Consider the following 21,901-nt stretch of genomic DNA (forward strand, 5'->3'; position numbering starts at 1 on the left):
GCATCACGCTACCTGACTTCAAACTATACTACAAGGCTACAGTAACCAAAACAGCATGGTACTGGTACCAAAACAGAGATATAGACCAATGGAACAGAACAGAGTCCTCAGAAATAATACCACACATCTACAGCCATCTGATCTTTGACAAACCTGAGAGAAACAAGAAATGGGGAAAGGATTCCCTATTTAATAAATGGTGCTGGGAAAATTGGCTAGCCATAAGTAGAAAGCTGAAACTGGATCCTTTCCTTACTCCTTATACGAAAATTAATTCAAGATGGATTAGAGACTTAAATGTTAGACCTAATACCATAAAAATCCTAGAGGAAAACCTAGGTAATACCATTCAGGACATAGGCATGGGCAAAGACTTCATGTCTAAAACACCAAAAGCAACGGCAGCAAAAGCCAAAATTGACAAATGGGATCTCATTAAACTAAAGAGCTTCTGCACAGCAAAAGAAACTACCATCAGAGTGAACAGGCAACCTACAGAATGGGAGAAAATTTTTGCAATCTACTCATCTGACAAAGGGCTAATATCCAGAACCTACAAAGAACTCAAACAAATTTACAAGAAAAAAACAAACAACCCCATCAAAAAGTGGGCAAAGGATATGAACAGACATTTCTCAAAAGAAGACACAGCCAACAGACACATGAAAAAATGCTCATCATCACTGGCCATCAGAGAAATGCAAATCAAAACGACAATGAGATACCATCTCACACCAGTTAGAATGGCGATCATTAAAAAGTCAGGAAACAACAGGTGCTGGAGAGGATGTGGAGAAATAGGAACACTTTTACACTGTTGGTGGGATTGTAAACTAGTTCAACCATTATGGAAAACAGTATGGCGATTCCTCAAGGATCTAGAACTAGATGTACCATATGACCCAGCCATCCCATTACTGGGTATATACCCAAAGGATTATAAATTATGCTGCTATAAAGACACATGCACACGTATGTTTATTGCAGCACTATTCACAATAGCAAAGACTTTGAATCAACCCAAATATCCATCAGTGACAGATTGGATTAAGAAAATGTGGCACATATACACCATGGAATACTATGCAGCCATAAAAAAGGATGAGTTTGTGTCCTTTGTAGGGACATGGATGCAGCTGGAAACCATCATTCTTAGCAAACTATCACAAGAACAGAAAACCAAACACCGCATGTTCTCACTTATAGGTGGGAACTGAACAATGAGATCACTTGGACTCAGGAAGGGGAACATCACACACAGGGGCCTATCATGGGGAGGGGGGAGGGGGGAGGGATTGCATTGGGAGTTATACCTGATGTAAATGACGAGTTGATGGGTGCAGCACACCAACATGGCACAAGTATACATATGTAACAAACCTGCACGTTATGCACATGTACCCTACAACTTAAAGTATAATAATAATAAATTAATTTAAAAAAAAAAAAACATCCCACCACACATACTCACACATTTTAAAACACTTCTAAATGAGTACCCCCTTTGGTTGAGAACCACTGAGGCTTAATCAAGGATGACCTTTTATGCTCTTCTAATAAGGTTAGACTTACACCTGTAGGGCCTGAGATTCTCAAACTGCAGTAGAAGATGGTGTGCAAAAGGATACATAATTTCTTAAGACACATATGGCTAATTTTTAAGCTTTAATTATATTCATTTTTTAAATTAATGAAAGTATAGTAATATATTATTTTATATTTAAATAAGCAGATAAAATATGGAGTAGAATTCTAAATGACCCTGAATTTTTACCAGAAAATAAGAGAAAATTTTTACATGCACTGCCACTTCTAACTACAGCTCAAACTCCTGGCGATATGTCAATTGGAAAGTTTGAAAAGCAATGGAAATTATGAGTCAATGAAGTGTTTGCAATAAGGAGAAAGTATAATCAAATTTGTGTTTTAGAAAGATCACTTTATCTGCTATTGGGAAAGGCACTGGAAAAGGTAAGACAGGCAAACAGACCAGTTAGGAGTAATAACTCAGGACTGAAATAACAAGAGCTTATCCTATGAACAGGAGGGATGGATGTGAGAATTATTTAAGAAGAAGAGTTGGCATGGCTCAGTAAATGAATGGATGTACAGAATGAAAGAAAGTTATTGAAAACATAAACCAGGTTTCTGGCTTGGGCATTTAGTGAATAACACAAAAGTGTTCAAAGGATTACCTGAATTGGGGAAGGAAAAGGAAAGATACTGCAAGTTTTTGGACATGTTGACTTTGAGTTGGATACAGATTTCTAATGTACAGGTCAAGTAAGCCATAGTAAATATGCTCCTCTAGCACAGGAAAGATAATACAAGTTGTTGATCTAGCTTTTGAAATTGTAATTATGTTGGTAGTCAAAGCCGGGGCATGCATAAGTTACCCCAAGGAAAGTGAGCAGAGTGATAAAAAAGAAGAGGGCTGGGGAGGCAGGAAATGGCCAAATAGAAGTCTTCACCAGTCGTCCTCCCTGCAGGAACACCAAATGTAACAACCATCTACACAAAAAAAAAACACCTTCATAAGAACAAAATATTAGGTTAGTAATCGCAGTACCTGATTTTGACTTCATATTACTGAAAGATGCACTTAAGAGGGTAGGAAAACAGTCTTGAATTACTGACGCCATTTCTCCCTCATCCCCTGGTGGCAGCAATGTGGCACAGCGAATCTTTACACTTGCGGAAGGGAGGGTGCAGTGATAGCAGGACTTTGCATTGGAACTCAGTGCTTCCACATCACAGCAGAAAGCAACAATGGGAATAACTCAGCCAATGCCCATGAAGGGAGTACTTGCAAAGCCCTAGCCAAAGGGGAATTGTCTTTCCAAGCAGTCAGAACTTGAGTTACTGCAAGCCATGCCACTGCAAGATAAAGGGCTCTGGGGTTCTAAATAAACTTCAAAGGCAGCCTAGGCCACAAAGACTGCAACTCCTAGGCAAGTCAAAGTGCTGTGCTAAACTCAGAACCAGTGGACTTGGGGGGGTCATGCAACCTAATGAGACACCAGTCAAGGTGGCCAAGGGAGTGTTTGTGCCACAGCTCCCCAAACCAAGGAAAGCACAGCTAATAACTCCAAGAGACTCCTTCTTTCTGCTTGAGGAGAGGAGTGGGAAGAGTAAAGAGGACTTTGTCTTGGTACTTGAATACCAGCTCAGCTGCAGTAGAATAGGGCATCAGGTAGAGTCCTGAGGCACCCATTCCAGGTCCTGACTCCCGGATGACAGTAGGGAACCCACTTCCTTGAAATGAAGAACCCAATTCTGGCAGGATTTATCACCTGGCAAAAGAGCCCTTGGGCCCTGAATAATCAGCAGCAGTACCCAGGTAGTACATGCGATTGGTCTTGGGTGACACTCTGAGACATGCTAACTTCAGGTGTGACCCAGCACATTTCCAGCTGTGGTGGCTATAAGGATATACCCTTTCGGCTTGAGAAAATGAGAAGGAAGGGTAAATGGTCTTTGTCTTGCAGCTTAGGTACTAGCTTACCCACAGTGGCGTAGAGCACCAACCAGGCTCTTGGGGTCACTAATTCCAGGCCTTGGCTCTTGGGCAGTATTTATGAACCTGTCTTGGGCCAGAGGGGAATCCACTGCCCTGCAGGATGAGTCCAGGCCTGGCAGCATTCACCACAAGCTGACTGAAGAGACCTTGGGCCTTGAGTGAACATTGGTGGTAGTTTGGCAATACTGCCCATAGGCATATGGCAGTGGTGGACATGGAGAGACTTTTCTGCTTATAAAAAGGGGAGGGAAGTGTGGGAAGGACTTTGCCTTGCAGCTTGAGCAACAGCTTCAATAGAACACCTGGTAGATTCCTAAGGTTTCAAATTCCAGCCCTTGGCTCCTGAGCAGCATCTCTGGACCTGACTGGAGCTGGGGGAAACTTGCCACCCTGAAAAGAAGAACTCAAGCTAGGCCAGCTTCTCCATTTGATGATCGTAGATCTCTATGGGCTTGCTTGAACACAGATGGAAGCCAGTCAGTGATTTCTGTGGTCTTTGGGCAAGACTCAGGGCTGTGCTGACTTCAGGTCTGACCCAGTACAGTCCCAATGGTGGTGGCCACAGGGATCCTGATGTTAACCTTCCCCTAGCTCCAGGCAGCTCAGCACAGAGAGAAACTGTATTTGTTTGGGAAAAAAGTAAGGGAAAAGAACAAGCGTCTCTGGCTGGTAATCCAGAGAGTTCTTCTGGATCTTATCCAAGACCATCAATGTGGTACCTTTACAAATCTGCAAGAGCCACAGCGTTACTGGGCTTGGGGTGTCCCCTAGTTCAGATACGGCAGCAGCAACAGAAAACTTAAATCAAAACACTCAAGTCTCTTCAAATACCTGGAAAGCCTTCTTAAGAAGGATGGGTACAAATAAGTCCAGACTGCAAAGACTACAATGAATATCTAACCCTTCAATGCCAAGACACTAACAAACATCCACAAGCATCAAGACCATGGAGGAAAGTTTGACTTCACCAAACAAACTAAGCACCAGGGATGAATCTAAGAGAGACAGAGATAAGTGACTTTTGAAAAATAGAATTCAAAATAGCTGTTTTGGGGAAATTCAAGATAACACAGAGAAGGAATTTAGAATCTTATTAGATAAATTTAACAAAGAGATTGAAATGATTGAGAAGAATAAAGCAGAAATTCTGGAGTTGAAAATAGCAATTAGCGTACTTTGTAGTATGCTTTGTAGACTCTTAACAGCAGAATCCATCAATCAAAAGAAATAGTTAGGAAGCTTGAAGACAGATTATTTGAAAACACACAGTCAGAGGAGATAAAAGAAAAAAATTGAAAATGAGAAAGCATGGCTACAAGATCTAGAAAACAGCCTCAAAAGGATAAATCCAAGATTATTGGCCTTAAAACACAGAGAGAGAGGGGTAGAATGTTTATTCAAAAGAATAAGACCAGAGAATGTCTGAAACTCAGAGAAAGATATCAATATTCAAGTACAAGAAGGTTATAGAACACCAAGAAGATTTAACCCAAATAAGACTAACTCAAGACACTTAATAATAAAGCATCCAAAAGTCAAGGATAAAGAAAGGATCCTAAAAGCAGCAAGAGAAAAGAAACAAATAATATACGATGCATCTCCAATACATCTGGCAACAAACTTCTCAGTGGAAAAACTTATAGGCCAGAAGAAAGCGGCATGGCATATTTAAAGTGCTGAAGTGAAAAAAAAAATTATGCTAGAATAGTATATCCAGAGAAAATATCCTTCACACATGAAGGAGAAACAAACTAACCTGAGGGGTTTCATCAACACCAGACATGTTCTACAAGAAAAGCTAAAAGGAATTCTTCAATCAAAAAGAAAAAGATATTAATTAGCAATAAGAAATAATCTGAAGATACAAAACTAACTAGTAATAGCAAACAGGAAAACACAAAATATTATAACACTGTAATTGTGTTGTGCAAACTACCCATATCTTGAGTATAATGACCAAAATATGACCCTATCAAAAATAATAACTATGACCGGGCACAATGGCTCACACCTGTAATCTCAGCACTTTGGGAGGCTGAGGTGGGTGGATCACCTGAGGTCAGGAGTTCACAACAAGCCTGGCCAGCATGGCAAAACCCCGTCTGTACTAAAAATACAAAAAGTAGCCAGGGGTGGTGGCATGCGCCTGTAGTCCCAGCTACTCAGGAGGCTCAGGCAGGAAAAATTGCTTGAACCTCGGGAGGCAGTGGTGGCAGTGAGCTGAGATCGTGCCACTGCACTCCAGCCTGGGTGAAAGAGCAAGACTCCATCCCTAAATAAATAAATAAATACATACAGACATACATACATACATAACTACAACAGCTTCTCAAGACAAAGACACTATAAGATGATATAAACAGAAATAATAAAAAGCTGAAAAGCAGGGGGATGAAGTTAAAGTGTGGAGTTTTATTAGCCTTCTTTTAGCTTGTTAGTTTGCGTCTTCATGCAATTGGTGTTAGGGTTTCATCAATTTAAAGTAATAAGTTATAAGATATTATTTGCAAGCCTCATGGCAACCCCAATTTTTTTAAAAAAAACAACTTACAACAGATGCGCAAAAAATAGGAAACAAGAAGTTAAAACATCATTGAAGAAAATCACATACACTAAAAGGAAGACAAGAAAAAAGGAAGAGAAGACCACAAAACAGCCAGAAAGCAAATTTTTTTAATGGCAGGAGAAAGACTTTACTTACCAATAAAATTGAATATAAATGAACTAAACTCTCCAATCAAAAGACACAGAGTGGCTGAATGGATAAAAAACAAGATGCAACAATCTGTTGCCTACAAGAAATGCACTAAAAACACACATAGATTGAAAATAAAGGGATGAACAAAGATATTCCATGCCAATGGAGACCAAAGAAAAGCAGGAGTAGCTATGCCTATATCAGACAAAATAGGTCTCAAGACAAAAACTTTAAAAAGTGAAAAAGAAGGTCATATAATGATAAAGGAGTCAATTCAGCAAGAGGATATAACAGTTGTAAATATATATATGCACCCGACGCTGGAGCACCCAGATATACAAAGCAAATATTATTAGAGCTAAAGAGAGAGATGAGTCTCAATATAATAATAGCTGGAGACTTCAACACCCCACTTTCAGAATTGGACAGATCTTCCAGACAGAAAATCAACAAAGAAACATCAGACTTACTCTGCACTATTGTCCAAATAGACCACCTTGGTATTTATAGAACATTTCATTCAATGACTGCGGAATACACATTTTTCTCCTCAGCACATAGATGATTCTCAAGGATAGATGATATGTTATACCATAAAACAAGTCTTTAAAATTTCAAAAACAGTGAAATGACATTCTGCTTTTTGTTACCACAATGAAATATAACTAGAAATCAGTAACTAAAAGAATTTTGGAAACTATGCAAACACATGTAAATTAAACACTATGCTCCTGATTGACTAGTGAATCAATGAGAAAATTCAAAAATTGCTGGAAAAAATGACAATGGAAACACAACATACCAAAACCTATGGGATACAGTGAAAGCAGTACTAAGAGGAAAGTCTATAGCTATAAGCACCTACAGCAAAAAAGATAAAGACTTCGAGTAAATAACCTAATAGTCCATGTTAAAGAACTAGAAAAGCAAAAGCAAACCCAAACCAAAATCAGTAGAAGAAAATAAATTATGAAGACCAGAGCAAAAATAAATAAATAAATAAAACTGAAATGAAGAAAACAATACAAAGGATCCATAAAACAAAAAGTTGGGTTTTAAAATATTTTTAAGTTCAGTGGTACATGTGCAGGTTTGTCATATAGGTAAACTCATGTCACAGGGGTTTGTTGTACAGAATATTTTGTCACCCAGGCATTAAGCCTTTTCCCCAGTAGTTATTTTTCTAATCCTCTTTCTCCTCCTAGCTCCCACTTCTAAGAGACCACATGCAGAATATGCTTTTCTGTTCCTGTATTAGTTGGTGAAGGATAGTGGCCTCCAGCTCCATCCGTGTTTCTACAAAGGATATGATACCATTGTTTCTATGACTGCATAGTACCCCATGGTGTATATATACCATATTTTTTTTATCCAGTCTAGCCATCAATGCCATTTAGGTTGATTTCATGTCTTTGCTATTATGAACAGTGATGCAATAAAGATACACATGCATGTGTTTTTATGACAGAATGATTTATATTCCTTTAAGTATATACCTAGTGATGGGGTTCCTTTGTCAAATGGTAGTTCTGTTTTTAGTTTTTTGAGGAAACACCACACTGCTTTCCATAATCACTGAACTAATTTATGCTACCACCACCAGTGTATAAGCATTTCCTTTTCTCTGCAACCTCACCAGCATCTGTTATTTTTGACTTTTTAGTAGTAGCCATTCTGATTGATGTGAGATGGTATCTCATTGTGTTTTAGATTTGCATTTTTCTAATGATCAGTGATGTTGAGCTTTTTTTTCATATGATTGTTGGCTGCATGTAGGTCTTCTTTTGAAAGGTGTCTGTTCATGTCTTTGCCCACTTTCCAATGGGTTTTTTTTTTTCCTGTAAATTTGTTTAAGTTCCTTATAGATGTTGGATATTAGACCTTTGCTGGATGAATAGTTTGCATAAGTTTTCTCCCATCCCATAGGTTATCCATTTACTCTGTTGGTAGTTTATTTTGCTGTGCAGAAGCTCTTTAGTTTAATTAGAGCCCATTTGTCAATTTTTGCTTTTGTTGCAATTGCTTTTATCTTCTTTGTCATGAAACCTTTGCCCATTCCTATGTCAAGAATGATATTATCTAGATTGTCTTCCAGGGTTTTCATAGTTTTGGTTTTACAATTAAGTCTTTAATCCATCTTGAGCTGATCTTTGTGTATGGTGTATATGGGTTCTGGTGTCAATCTTTTGCATACGGTTAGCCAGTTATCCCAGCACTATTTATTGAATAGGTTTCCTAATGTTTGTTTTTGCCACCTTTGTTGAATATCAGATGGTTGTTGGTGTGTGGTCTTATTTCTGGGCTATGTATTTTGTCCCATTGGTCTATGTGCCTGCCTTTGTACCAGTACCATGCTGTTTTGTTTACTGTATCCCTATAGTATAGTTTGAAGTCAGGTAGTGTGATGCCTCCAGCTTTGATCTTTTTGCTTAGGATTGCCTTGGCTATCTGGGGCTCTGTTTTGGTTTCATATTAATTTTTTTTATTTTTTTTATTTTAATAGGCTTTCAGAGAAACAGGTGATGCTTAGTTACATTAATAAGTTATTTAATGGTGATCTCTGAGATTATTGATGCACCCATTACCCGAGCAATGTACACTGTACCCAGTGTGCAGTCTTTTATCCCTCATCCCCAATCCTTTCTCCTGAGTTCCCAAAGTCCAGTGCATCATTCTTATGCATTTGCATCTTCATAGTTTAGCTCCCAGATATAAGTGAGACCATACAATGTTTGTTTTTTTATTCCTGAGTTACTTCACTTAGAATAATAGTCTCCAATTCCATCCAGGTTGCTGTGAATGTCATTATTTTATTCCTTTTTATGGCGGAGTAGTATTCTATGGTATATATATTGTCCACTCACTGATTGATGGGCATTTGGGCTTGTTTCATATTTCAGCAATTGCAAATTGTGCTGCTATAAACATGTGTGAACAAGTATCTTTTTCATATAATGATTTATTTTCCTCTGGGTAGATACATAGTAGTGGGATTGCTGAATCAAATGGTAGACCTACTTTTAGTTCTTTTAGGAAACTACACACTGTTTTCCACAGTGGTTGTACTAGTTTACATTCCTGCCAACAGGGTAAAAATGTTCCCCTTTCACCACATCCACACCAACATCTATTATTTTTTGATTGTTTGATCATGGTCGTTCTTGAAAATGTGAGGTGGTATCACATTGTGGTTTTTATTTGCATTTCCCAGATAGTGATGTTGAGCACTTTTCCATATGCCTGTTGGCCATTTGTACATTTTTTTTTGAGAATTGTCTATTCATGTCCTTTTGATGGGATTGTTTTTTTCTTACTGATTTGTTTAAGTTCTTTGTATATTCTGGATATCCTTTGTTGGATATGTAGTTTGTGAAGATTTTCTTCCACTATGTGGATTGTCTGTTAACTCTACTGATTACTTCTTTTGCTGTGCAGAAGCTTTTCAGTTTAATTAAGTGCCATCTATTTATCTTTGCTTTTGTTGCATTTGCTTTTGGGTTCTTGGTCATGAAGTTTTTGCCTCAGTGTATGTCTAGAAGGGTTTTTTTGATGTTATCTTCTAGAATCTTTATGGTTTCAGGTCTTACATTTAAGTCTTTGGTTCATTTTGAGTGATTTTTCATATAAGGTAAGAGATGAGGATCCAGTTTTATTCTTCTACATGTGGCTTGCCAATTATCCCAGCACGATTTGTTGAATAAGGTGTCCTTTCCCCACTTTATGTTTTTGTTACTTTGTTGAAGAGTGATGAAAACAATTTTTTTACAGTTGGCTGTAAACATTTGGCTTTATTTCTGGGTTCTCTATTATGTTCCATTGGTCTATGTGTCTATTTTTATACCAGTACCATTCTGTTTTGGTGACTATGGCCTTATAGTATAATTTGAAGCAGGTAATGTGATGCCTCCAGATTTTTTCTTTTTGCTTAGTCTTGCTTTAACTATGTGGACACTTTTTTGGTTCCATATTAGTTTTAGAATTATTTTTTTCTAATTCTTTGAATAATGATGGTGGTATTTTGATGGTAATTGTGTTGAATTTGTAGATTGCTTTTGGCAGTATGGCCATTTTCACAATATTGATTCTACCCATCCATGAGTATGGGATGTGTTTCCATTTGTTTCCGTCATCTATGATTTCCTTCAGTAGTGTTTTGTAGTTGTCCTTGTAGAAGTCTTTCACCTCCTTAATTAGGTATGTTCTTAACTTTCTTTGTTTTGTTTTTGTTTTTATTGTGTGTGTTATTTTTGCAGCTATTGTAAAAGGAGTTGAGTTCTTGATTTGATTCTCAGCTAGGTCATTGTCGGTGTATAGCAGAGCTACTGATTTGTGTGTATTAATTTTGTATCCTGAAACTTGTTGAATTCATTTACCAGTTTTATGAGCTTTTTGGATGAGTCTTTAGGGTATTCTATGTATACGATTATATCATCAGCAAATGGTGACAGTTTAACTTCCTCTTTACCAATTTGGATGCCCTTGATTTCTTTTCTTGTGTGAGTACTCTGGCTAGGACTTTCCATACTATTTTGAATAGAAGTGATGAAAGTGGGCATCCTTCTCTTGTTCCAGTTCTCAGGGGGAATGCTTTTAACCTTCCCCATTCAGTATGTTAGCTGTGTGTTAGTCATAGATGGCTTTTATTACCTCAAGTTATGTACCTTCTATGCTGATTTTGCTGAGGGTTTTAATCATAACAGGATGCTGAATTTTGAAAAATGTTTTTTCTGTGTCTATTGAGATGATCACATAATTTTTGTTTTTAATTCTGTTTATGTGATGTATCACAATTATTGACTTATGCATTTTAAACCACCCCTTCATCTCTGGTACAAAACCAACTTGATCATGGTGAATTATCTTTTTGATATGCTGTTGGGTTCAATTACCTAGTATTTTGTTGAGGGTTTTTGCATCTGTGTTCATCAGGGATATTGGCCTATAGTTTCCTTTTTTGCTATGTCCTTCCCTGGTTTTGGTATTAGGGTGATACTGGCTTCATAGAATGAATTTAGGGAGAATTCCCTCTTTCTCAATCCTGTGGAATAGTGCCAATAGGATTGGTACGAATTCTTCTTTGAATTTCTGACAGAATTCAGCTGTGAATCTGCCTGTTCAGAGATTTTATATCTTCCTGGTTTAAACTAAGAGGGTTGTATCTTTCTAGGAATTTATCCATCTCCTCTAGGTTTTCTACTTTATCTGCATAAACTTGTTCATAGTAGCCTTGAATAATCCTTTGTATTTCTTTGGTATGAGTTGTGATATCTCCTGTTTCATTTCTGATTGAGCTTATTTGGATATTCTCTCTTTTCTTGGTTAATCTTGCCAATGGTCTGTCAATTTTATTTATCATTAATCTTTTATTAATCTTTTGTATTTTTGTTATTTATCATTATTTGTCATTAATATTTTGTTATTATTGTTGTTTCAATTTCATTTAGTTCTGCTCTGATTTTCATTATTTATTTTGTTCTTCTGGGTTTGGGTTTGGGTTTCCATTGTTATTGTTTCTCCAGTTCCATGGGGTGTGACCTTAGATTTTCTATTTGTGCTCTTTCAGGCTTTTTAATGTAGGCATTTAATGCCATGAACTTTCTTTTCAGCGCCACTTTAACATCCCCAAAAGATCATACCAGCTCAACAGCAATGGATTCAAACAAAGACAAAATCTCTGAACTGCCAGAAAAGGAATTCAGAGGGTCAACTACTAAGCTAATCAATAAGGCACCAGAAAAAGGTGAAGTCAAACTTAAGGAAATCAAAAATATGGTACAGGATATGAAAGGAAAATTGTTCAGTGAGATAGATAACATAAATAAAAAGCAATCACAACTTCTGAAAATCAAGGACACACTTAGAGAATGCAAAATGCACTGGAAAGTTTCAGCAACAGAATCAAACAAGCAGAAGAAAGAAAATCAGGGCCCCAAGACAAGGCTTTCAAATTAACCCAACCTGTCAAGGACAAAGAAAAAAGAGTAATAAATAAATAAATAAACAAAGCCCCTAAGAAGTTTGGGACTATGTTAAACGTCCAAATCTAATAATAATTGGTATTCCCAAGAAAGAAGAGAAATCAGAACATTTGGAAAACATATTTGAGGGAATAATTGAGGAAAACTTCCCTGGCTTTGCTAGAGATTGAAACATCCAAATACAAGAAGCTCATAGAACACCTGAGAAATTCATTACAAAAAGATCATTGCCTAGGCACCCTGTCATCAGGTTATCTAAAGTCAAGATGAAGGAAAGAATCTTAACAGCTGTGAGGCAAAAGTATCAGGTAACCTATACAGGAAAACGTATCAGATTAACAGAAGAGTTCTCAACAGAATCCTTATAAGCTAGAAGAATTTGGGGTCCTATTTTTAGCCTCCTTAAACAAAACAATTATCAGTCAAGAATTTTGAATCCAGCAAAAAAAGACACAGTCTCTTCCAGATGAACAAATGTTAAGAGAATTTGCCACTACCAAGCCAGCACTACAAGAACTGCTAAAATGGAACTCTAAATCTTGAAACAAATTCTCAATATACACCAAAACAGAAGCTTCTTAAAGCATGAATCTCACAGGGCCTATATGACAGTAACACAATGAAAAATACCCAAAGTATTCGGGCAAAAAATAGCATGATAAATAGTATAGTAGCTCACATCTCAATACTGACATTGAATGTAAATTGCCTAAATGCACCACTTAGAAGATACAGAATGGCTGTAATCCCAGCACGTTAGGAGGCCGAGGAAGGCAGATCATGAGGTCAGGTGATCGAGACCATCCTAGCTAACACGGAGAAACCCTGTCTCTACTAAAAATACAAAAAGTTAGCCAGGTGTGGTAGTGGGCACTTGCAGTCCCAGCTACTCAAGAGGAGAATGGTGTGAACCCAGAAGGTGGAGATTGTAGTGAGCTGAGACGGCACCACTGCACTCCAGCCTGGGCAAAAGTGCAAGACTCTATCTCAAAAAAAAGGAAAAAAAAAAAGATATAGAATGGCAAAAAGGGGAAGAATTCACCAATCAAGTTTCTTCTGCCTTCAGGAGACTCACCTAACACATAAGGACTCACATAAACTTAAGGTTAAAGGATGGAAAAAGATATTCCATGCAAATGGACACCAAAAGCAAGCAGGAGTAGCTATTCTTATATCAGACAAAAAAACTTTAAAGCACAGCAATTTAAAAAGACAAAGAGGGACATTATATAATGATAAAAGGACTAGTCCAACAGGAAAATATCACAGTTCTAAATACATACGCACCTAACACTGGGGCTTCCAGATTTATAAAACAATTGCTACTAGGCCTAAGAAATGAGATAGATGGCAACACAATACTGATGGGGGTTATGTATGAGTTTTAAATATGTTTTCTATTTGTGTGAAGAATGTCATTGGTAATTTCATAGGAATAGCATTAGACCTATAAATTGCTTTGGGAAGTATGGCCATTGTAAGCAGAATGAGTCTTTCTATCCATGAGCATGGAATGTTTTTCCATTTGTTTTTGTCATCTCTGATTTCTTTGAACAATGTATTGTGGTTCTCATTGCAGAGATATTTCACCTCCCTGGTTAGCTATATTTCTATATATTTTACCCTTTTTGTGGCAATTGTGGATGGAACTGCATTCCTGATTTGGCTCTCAGCTTGACTTTGGTGTATAGGAATGCTAGTGATTTTTGTACATTGATTTTGTATTCTGAGATTTCATTGAAGTTGTTTGTCAGCTTAAGGAGCATTTGAGCTAAGACCATGGAATTTTTCACTATACAATCATATTATCTGTAGGCAACAATAGTTTGACTTCCTCCCTTCCTATTTGAATGCCCTTTATTTCTTTCTTTTGCCCAATTGCTCTGGCCAGGACTTACAATACTATGCTGAATAGGAGTGGTAGAGAGCACATACTTTTCTTGTGCTGGTTTTCAAAGGGAATGTTTCCCGCTTTTTCCTATTCAGTGTGATGTGGGTTGTGGATTTTTCATAGATGGCTCTTATTATTTTGAGGTATGTTCCTTCAATACCTAGACTATTGAGAATTTTAAAATGAAAGGATGTTGAATTTTATTGAAGGTGTTTTCTGCATCTATTGAGATAATCATGTGGTTTTTGTCTTTAGTTCTTCTTATGTAATAAATCACATTTATTGATTTGCATATGTTGAACCAACTTTGCATCCCAGAGATGAAGCCTACTTGTTTGTGCTGGATAAGCTTTTTTATTTGCCACTGGGTTTAGTTTGCCAGTGTTTTGTTGGGGATTTTTGCATAAATGTGCATCAAGGATACCGGCCTGAAGTTTCTTTTTTTGTTGTTGTGCCTCTGCCAGGTTTTGGTATCAGGGTGATGCTGGTCTCATATAATGAGTTAGGGAGAAGTCTTTCCTTCTCAATTTTTTTGGAATAATTTCAGTAGTAATGGTACTAGCTCTTCTTTGTATATCTGATAACATTAGACTGTGAATCTGATCCTGGGCTTTTTTGTTTTGTTTTGTTTTGTTTTTTTGATAGGCTATTTGTTACACATTCAATTTTAGAGATTATTATTAGTCTGTTCAGGGATCAAAATCATGTCTGGTTCAGCATATGTGCACAGGAATTTATCCATTTTTTTAGGTTTCCTAGTTTGTGTGCAAAGCAGTGTTTTAATATTCTCCAGTGGTTGTTTGTATTTCTATAGGGTTGATAGTAACATCTCTTTTGTCACTGCTAATTTGGATTGTTTGAATCTTCTCTCTTTTCTTCTTTATTATTCTAGCTAGTGGTCTATATTTTATTAATTTTTTTCTCAAAAAAACAACTCCTTGAGTTATTAATTTTTGAATGGTTTTTCTTTTGAATGGTTGAGCTGAAATCTCCTTCAATTCAGCTCTGATTTTGATTTTGGTTATTTCTGGTCTTCTACTAGCTTTGGGGTTGGTTTTCTCTTCATTCTCTAGTTCTTTTAGTTGAAATAACTTGCTTTTGGTTCCATAGTTCTTTTAGTTGTGATGTTAGGTTTTTAAATTGAGATCTTTCATACTTTTTGATATGGGCATTTTGTACTATAAATTTCCCTCTTAACACTACCTTAGGTGTGTCCCAGAAATTATGGTATGTTTTATCTTTGTTCTCATTAATTTCAAAGAACTTCTTGATTTCTACCTCAATTTCATTATTTACCCAAAAGTCATTCAGGAGCAGGTTATTTAGTTTTCATGATATTGTATAGTTTTGAGTCATATTCTTGGTCTGGATTTCACAATTTATTGTGCTGTGGTCCAAGAGAGTGGTTGGTATTATTTCGGTTCTTTTATATTTGCTGAGGATTGTTTTATGTCCAATTATGTGGTCAATTTTGAAGTATATGCCATGCTGTGATGAGAAAAAATGTCTATTCTATTGTTTTGGAGTGAAGAGCTCTGTAGATATCAGGTCCGTTTGATCCAGTGCTGAGTTGAGGTCCTGAGTATCTTTGTTAATGTTTTGTCTTGATGATCTGTCTGATACTATCAGTGTGATATTGAAGTCTCCCACTATTATTGTGTGAGAATCTAAGTCTCTTTGAAGGTCTCTAAGAATTTTCTTTATAAATCTTGGTGTTCCTGTGTTGGGCTTATATTTATTTAGAATAGGTAGGTCTTGTTTAGTTGAACCCTTTAACATTATGTAATGCCCTTCTTTGTCTTTTTAAATCTTTGTTGGTTTAAAGTCTGTTTTGACTGAAATTAGGATTGCAGCCCTTGTTTTTCCGTCTAAGTCTTTTTGGAGGTCTCTAAAAACTTGTTTAATAAATCTGGGCTCTCCTGTGTTGACTGCATATATATTTAGCATAGTTAGGTCTTCTTGTTGAGCTGAGTCCTTTGTGTAATGCCTTTCATTGTCTCTTTATACCTTTGTTGGTTTAAAGTATGTTTTTTTTCTGAAATTAGGATTACAACCTCTGCTTTTTTCTGTTTTCCATTTGGTTGGTAGATTTTTCTTCCTCTCATTGTTTTGAGCCTATGGGTGCCATTGCATGTGAGATGGGTCTCTTGATGACAGCATACCAATAGGTCTTGGTTCTTTATCCAGCTTGCCACTCTGTGCCTTTTAATCGGGGCATTTAGCCTGTTTACCTTTGAAGTCAGTATTGATATGAGTCTATTTAATCCTGCCATCATGACATTAGCTAGCTGTTACACAGACTTGTTTGTGTGGTTGCTTTATAGTGTCACTGGTCTTGGCTGGTAATGGTCTTCCCTTTCCATATTTAATCCTTCCTTCAGAAACTTTTGTAAGGTAGGTCTGGTGGTAACGAATTCCCTCAGCATTTGTTTGTCTGATAAGGATCTTATCTCTCCTTTGCTTATGAAGCTTAGTTTGGCTGGATATGAAATCCTTATTTGAAATTTCTTTTCTTTAAGAATGTTGAATATAGGCCACCAATCTCTTCCAGCTTGTAGGGTTTCTGCTGAAAGGTCCACTGTTATCTGACAGGCTTCCCTTCACAGTTGACCTGGCCTTTTACTCTGGATGCCTTTAATATATTTTCTTTTACTTCAACCTTGGAGAATCTGAGGGTTATGTACCTTGGGGATAATCTTCTTGTATAGAATCTTTCAGGGGTTCTCTGTACTTCCTAAATTTGACTGTTGGCCTCTCTAGCGAGGTTGGAGATGTTTTCATGGACAATATACTGAAATATGTTTACCAAGTTGTTTCTTTTCTCCCCATCTCCTTCAGTGATGCCAATGATTGGTGGATTTGGCCTTTTTACATAATTTCATATTTCTCAGATTTTCTTCACTCATTTTTATTCTTTTTATTTTTGTCTGACTGTCTTATTTGAGAAATCTAGTCTTCAAGTTCTGAGATTCTTTCCTCAGCTTAGTCTATTCTGCTGTTAATACTTGCAATTGCATTGTGAAATTCTTTTAGGGTGTTTTTCAGCTCTGCCAGATCCATTAGGTTCTTTTTTTTTTTTTTTTTTTCTCATTTTGTCCTTCAGCTCTTGTATCATTTTATTGTGATTCTTAGTTTCCTTGGATTGAGTCTTGCCATTCTCCTGAATCTTGACGATTTTCATTTCTATCCATATTCTGAATTCTATCTGTGTCATTTCAGTCAACTCAGTTGGGTTAAGAAACCTTGTTGAAGAACTAGTGTGATCATTTGGAAGACAAGTCTCTCTGGCCATTTGAGTTGCCAGAGTTCTTGCATTGGTTCTTTCTCATCTCTCTGTGTAGGCGCTCCTTTAACTGCAGTGTAGATTGAGTACAATCAACAGACTTCTTTTCTGCATGTTTTCACAGAGTCAAGGCTTTGTACAGGGTCTTTACTTGTAGCTCACTTCTTGTCTTTGGTTTCACAGGGGAATATATTTTTGCTGTTGAAGCTTTGGAGTGTGATCCAGCAGGTGGCACAAGGTATAGTGGTCAATAAGTAGGCTCTTGCTCAGTTGTGTGACTTGCAAATATTTCCTCATGTTTGCAGCTGTGTTCCCTCTTAAAACTCTGAAAGTGTGGGCTCCTCTCCTACTTGAGTGCTGCCTCTATATTACAGCTTGGAAGTACCAGGCTCCTGACTGCAGCTCTGGGGTAATCTCAAAGTTTATATTCCACCCCCAACTTGGAGGCAGCAGAGGAAGGGACCTTCACAGTGGTTGTAGCCAAGGGTCCTTTACTTGTTTCCTGGAGGGTCGACCCCAGAGGGATGCAGGTCAGTAACCACTCAGTGCAATCAGCCTGGGATGGGCAAACTGTGCTGTGGGCCCAAGCTGGGGGGGTTCCCTGCCTGGTGATGGAGGGGTGGGTGGGACCCATGGGAGACAAACTTGCCTCCTCTCCTTGAGTCAACTGCAACTTGTTGGAGGTGTGGATAAAGCACTTAGGAGGTTTGCTTCTTTGGTAACCCAAATGTAGCAGAGATAGTACCACTGCAGAGGCAGTGGCAGGGGGGCTTTCAGTTGCCCCTGGGGGCATCCACCTCCAAGAAACACAGAGCTGATGTTACTGGGAGTGTTCAGTCAGTAGAATGGGGTGGCTGAGCTGCTGGTGTGAGCTGGGGGGCTCCACTTGTTGGGGAGGAAGGAGTGAAGGGCTCACTGGGAGGAGAGATTGGTCTCCTTTCTATATGGTGACTATGGCGTGCTGTAAGCTTGAGTATAGCTCTCAGGTTCTTTGTTTCTTCCCCCAACCAGGGACAGCAGAAAGAGAATCACTGCTGTGGCAGTGGCAGAGGGGCTGTTAGTTATCTCTGTGAGCGTGAGCCTCTCCCCAGCGAGACTCCAGGCCACTACCAGTGGGTATGCTCAGCTGTGGGTGGAGGAGATTGTTCTATGGTCATAAGCCAGTGTCCTAGCCTGGTGAGGATTGGGGGGTGGGAATTCTCAGAGAAGAAGGGCTGGACTCCTCTCTGTTTGGTGGCTACAGTGTGCTGGAGGTGCCATCACAGTGATGGGGCACTTTGTTCCCTCCCCAGCCTGAGGGCTGTTATGGTGGTACCACTGCAACTGCCATCACAGAGAGGTTACAGGTTGACTCTGGGCTTTCATCCATGGAGAAATGCTGGACTGCCTCTGATTTAAGTGGTCAGGCAGGGGCAGGGTGGTTGTGCTGGAGTCCCAGGTCGGGCAACCCTGCCCAGTGAGAAGAAGTGAGAACTGGGACCTGTGTGGAGAACAACCTGGCCACTTTTCCATGAGGTAGATGCTCTGTTGGGGGAGTCTGGACCAGCCCTGGTCCCTGTGGACTCTCCACAGGGTAGAGCCCTCAAGGGTGAGGGCTGCAAGACAGAAAAGATAGCAACACACTTCTCCAACTGCATGCTCTATTCCAGAAAGTTACAAAACTGCTACTAGCTTGATAGCCCTGACTTGTGGCTGGTGGGGGATTGCTGGAGACCCAAGCAAGGACGACTCATCCAGTGAGGAGATACAGGATCAGGCACCCATTTTACAAAGATTCTGGACACTTTTCTATAAGCTGCAGTATGCCAGGCATCTGCTCCGGACCCTAGTCACCTCAGAATTTCCAGTACCTGTCGCCAGCCTGAACACACCAGCAGGAGGACTCTGGAGACCCGGGTTGGGAGGCCCTGCTCAAAGAGGAAGAACAGGATCAGAGAACTGCATAAAAAATCAGTTGGGCCACTTTTTTGTAGAACAGTTGTGCTATTCTGGTGGTACACTCCATCCCCCAGTTGCCACAGACTCTGTAAAGTCTGAAGGCAATAACAGCTAAGGCTTCAACACAGCTAAGATGGCAGCCTGCCCCTCCCTCTGGGAGGTGCTGAAAAAGTGCTCAATGTCATTGATGGTCAGAGAAATATGCAAATCAAAACTACAATGAGAGATTATCTCACTCCAGTTAAAATGGCTTTTATGCGAAAGACAGGCAATAACAAATGCTAGAGAGCATGTGGAGAAAAGGGAACCCTCATACACTATTGATGGGAATGTAAATTAGTACAACCACTATGGAGAACAGTTTGGAACTTCCTCAAAAAAACCTAAAACTTGAGCTACCAGATGATCCAGAAATCCCACTGCTGGGTATATTCCCAAAATAAAATAAATCAATATATTGAAGAGATATCTGCAGTCCAAAGTGTGTTGCAGCACTGTTTACAATAGCTAAGATTTGGAAGTAACCTAAGTGTCCATTAACAGATGAATGGATAAAGAAAATGAGGTACATACACACAATGTAGTACTATTCAGCCATCAAAAGTAATGAGATTCCGTCATTCACATTAATGATGATGGAACTGGAGATCGTTATGTTAAGTTAAATAATCCAGGCACAGAATGACAAATTTTACATGTTTTCACTAATTTGTAGGAGCTAAAAATTAAAACAGTTGATGGCATAGAGATCGAGAATAGGATGGTAACAAGAGGCTGAGAAGGGTAACGGCAGGGTTGGGAGTTGGGAAGGGAAGTGGAGATGGTTACTGGGTACAAAAAATAGAGTGAATAAGATCTGGTATTTGATAGCACAGCAGGGTGGCTATTGTCAATAACAATTTAATTGTACATTTAAATATAACTAAAAGTGTGTAGTTGGATTGTTTGCAACACAAAGAAATAATAAATGCTTGAGGTAATGGATGTCTCATTTGTGATTGATGTGATTATTATGCATTGTGTTCCTGTATCAAAATATCTCATGTACCCCATAAATATATACAACTACTGTGTACTCACAAGACTTAAAAATTTAAAAAATAAATAAATAAAAGAAGAGTGCTGAGAATAGAACCCAGGGAAACAATGACATTCAATGGTTTGATAGAGGAAAAGGAGCCTGCAGAGAAGACTGAAAAAGTGCAATCTGAAAGACGGTGGGGGGTGCGGGGGGGAGCGGGGGGGAATAGGAAAGAATACTGCCATGGAAGTCAAGAAAGAAAAAAAATTTAAGTAGAAGCCAGTGACCAATAGTAGCAAATGACGCAGAAAATAAAATTAGGTAATAATTGAGATATGCACATTCAATTTCACAATTATTAAGAGATAATCTTAAAGTATGTTCAGCCAGATTGCAACAGGTTGTAATAGGTTACAGGAGTGAGTTCCCACTGCAGTGAGACAGTGAAATGGATAGAATGATAGCTGAAGGAGTTGTTTCTTGAGGAGTTTTTCATTGTTGTTGTTGTTTATTTCTTGTTATTGGAATAAGACTTGATGATTTTTAAATTCTGAGAGGACCCCAACTAGGATATTGGAAAAGATTAAAGTCAGAGTTGAGCAAAAGGAAAATTAGTGAACAAAGATCTCTCAAACTATATATGAAGTGGGGAGTTCTAGAGAACAAGTAGAAGGGAAGAAGACAATGGTGAGTATAGGTGTAAGTATATTTTTCACCATGTCAAGGTAGAAATTTTGAGGTGCCCCCTCCCATATGGCCTCTGTTTACCTGATGATAGAAAAATTAAAGCAACCTGCTGTAAGAGTAAGGAGTAGGTGAGGTGGAGAGGGAGTCTAAAAAGACAGGTTATAAATTTTGGAATAAGCATTAAAAGAATGGGGAATGTAACTGACTGAGGCAATATACAGGTATTTCTGGGTAGTATTGTGGTTCTGCTTGCTGAAAACTAAGCTTTTGTAAGAACTCCAGTGTGGTTGTGTGATTATCTTTTTCTAGGCCAAGCAGCCAGACACATAAGTAGAGATACGATAGCTTGAAATACAACTTCGTTTAATGAATACAATTTGAATACTGCTGGGGAGTAATGAAGTCTCGTAGCTCAACCTATCTGGCCATTAAAAATGGTATGAGTTAGCCGGGCATGGTAGCTTGTGCCTGTAATCCCAGCAATTTGGGATGCTGAAGCAAGAGGATTGCTTAAGCCCAGGAGTTCAAGACCAGACTGGGCAACATAGTGAGGCCCTCTCTAAAACAATTAAAATTTAAATTAGCTAGTCCTGGTGGTACACGCCTGTAGTCCAAGCTACTTGGGAGGCTGAGGTGGGAGGATCGCTTGAGCCCAGGAGTTTGAAGCTACAGTGAGCTATGATCACACCACTGCACTCCAGCCTGGGCCACAGAGCCATATCTCATCTTTATAAAATGGTATGAGTCAATTGTGTTTCACTACTGAAGACTACCTCAACTGTGTCATCTACATGTATGATTCCTCACATGAAAAGTTCAACATTATTGTCGAGGCTAAGAAAGGGAAACTTGTCTACATTAGGAAACCCATTTCCACTTTCTAGG

This window comes from Macaca fascicularis, chromosome X (assembly GCF_037993035.2).
Source record: "Macaca fascicularis isolate 582-1 chromosome X, T2T-MFA8v1.1".
Classification (NCBI taxonomy): domain Eukaryota; kingdom Metazoa; phylum Chordata; class Mammalia; order Primates; family Cercopithecidae; genus Macaca; species Macaca fascicularis.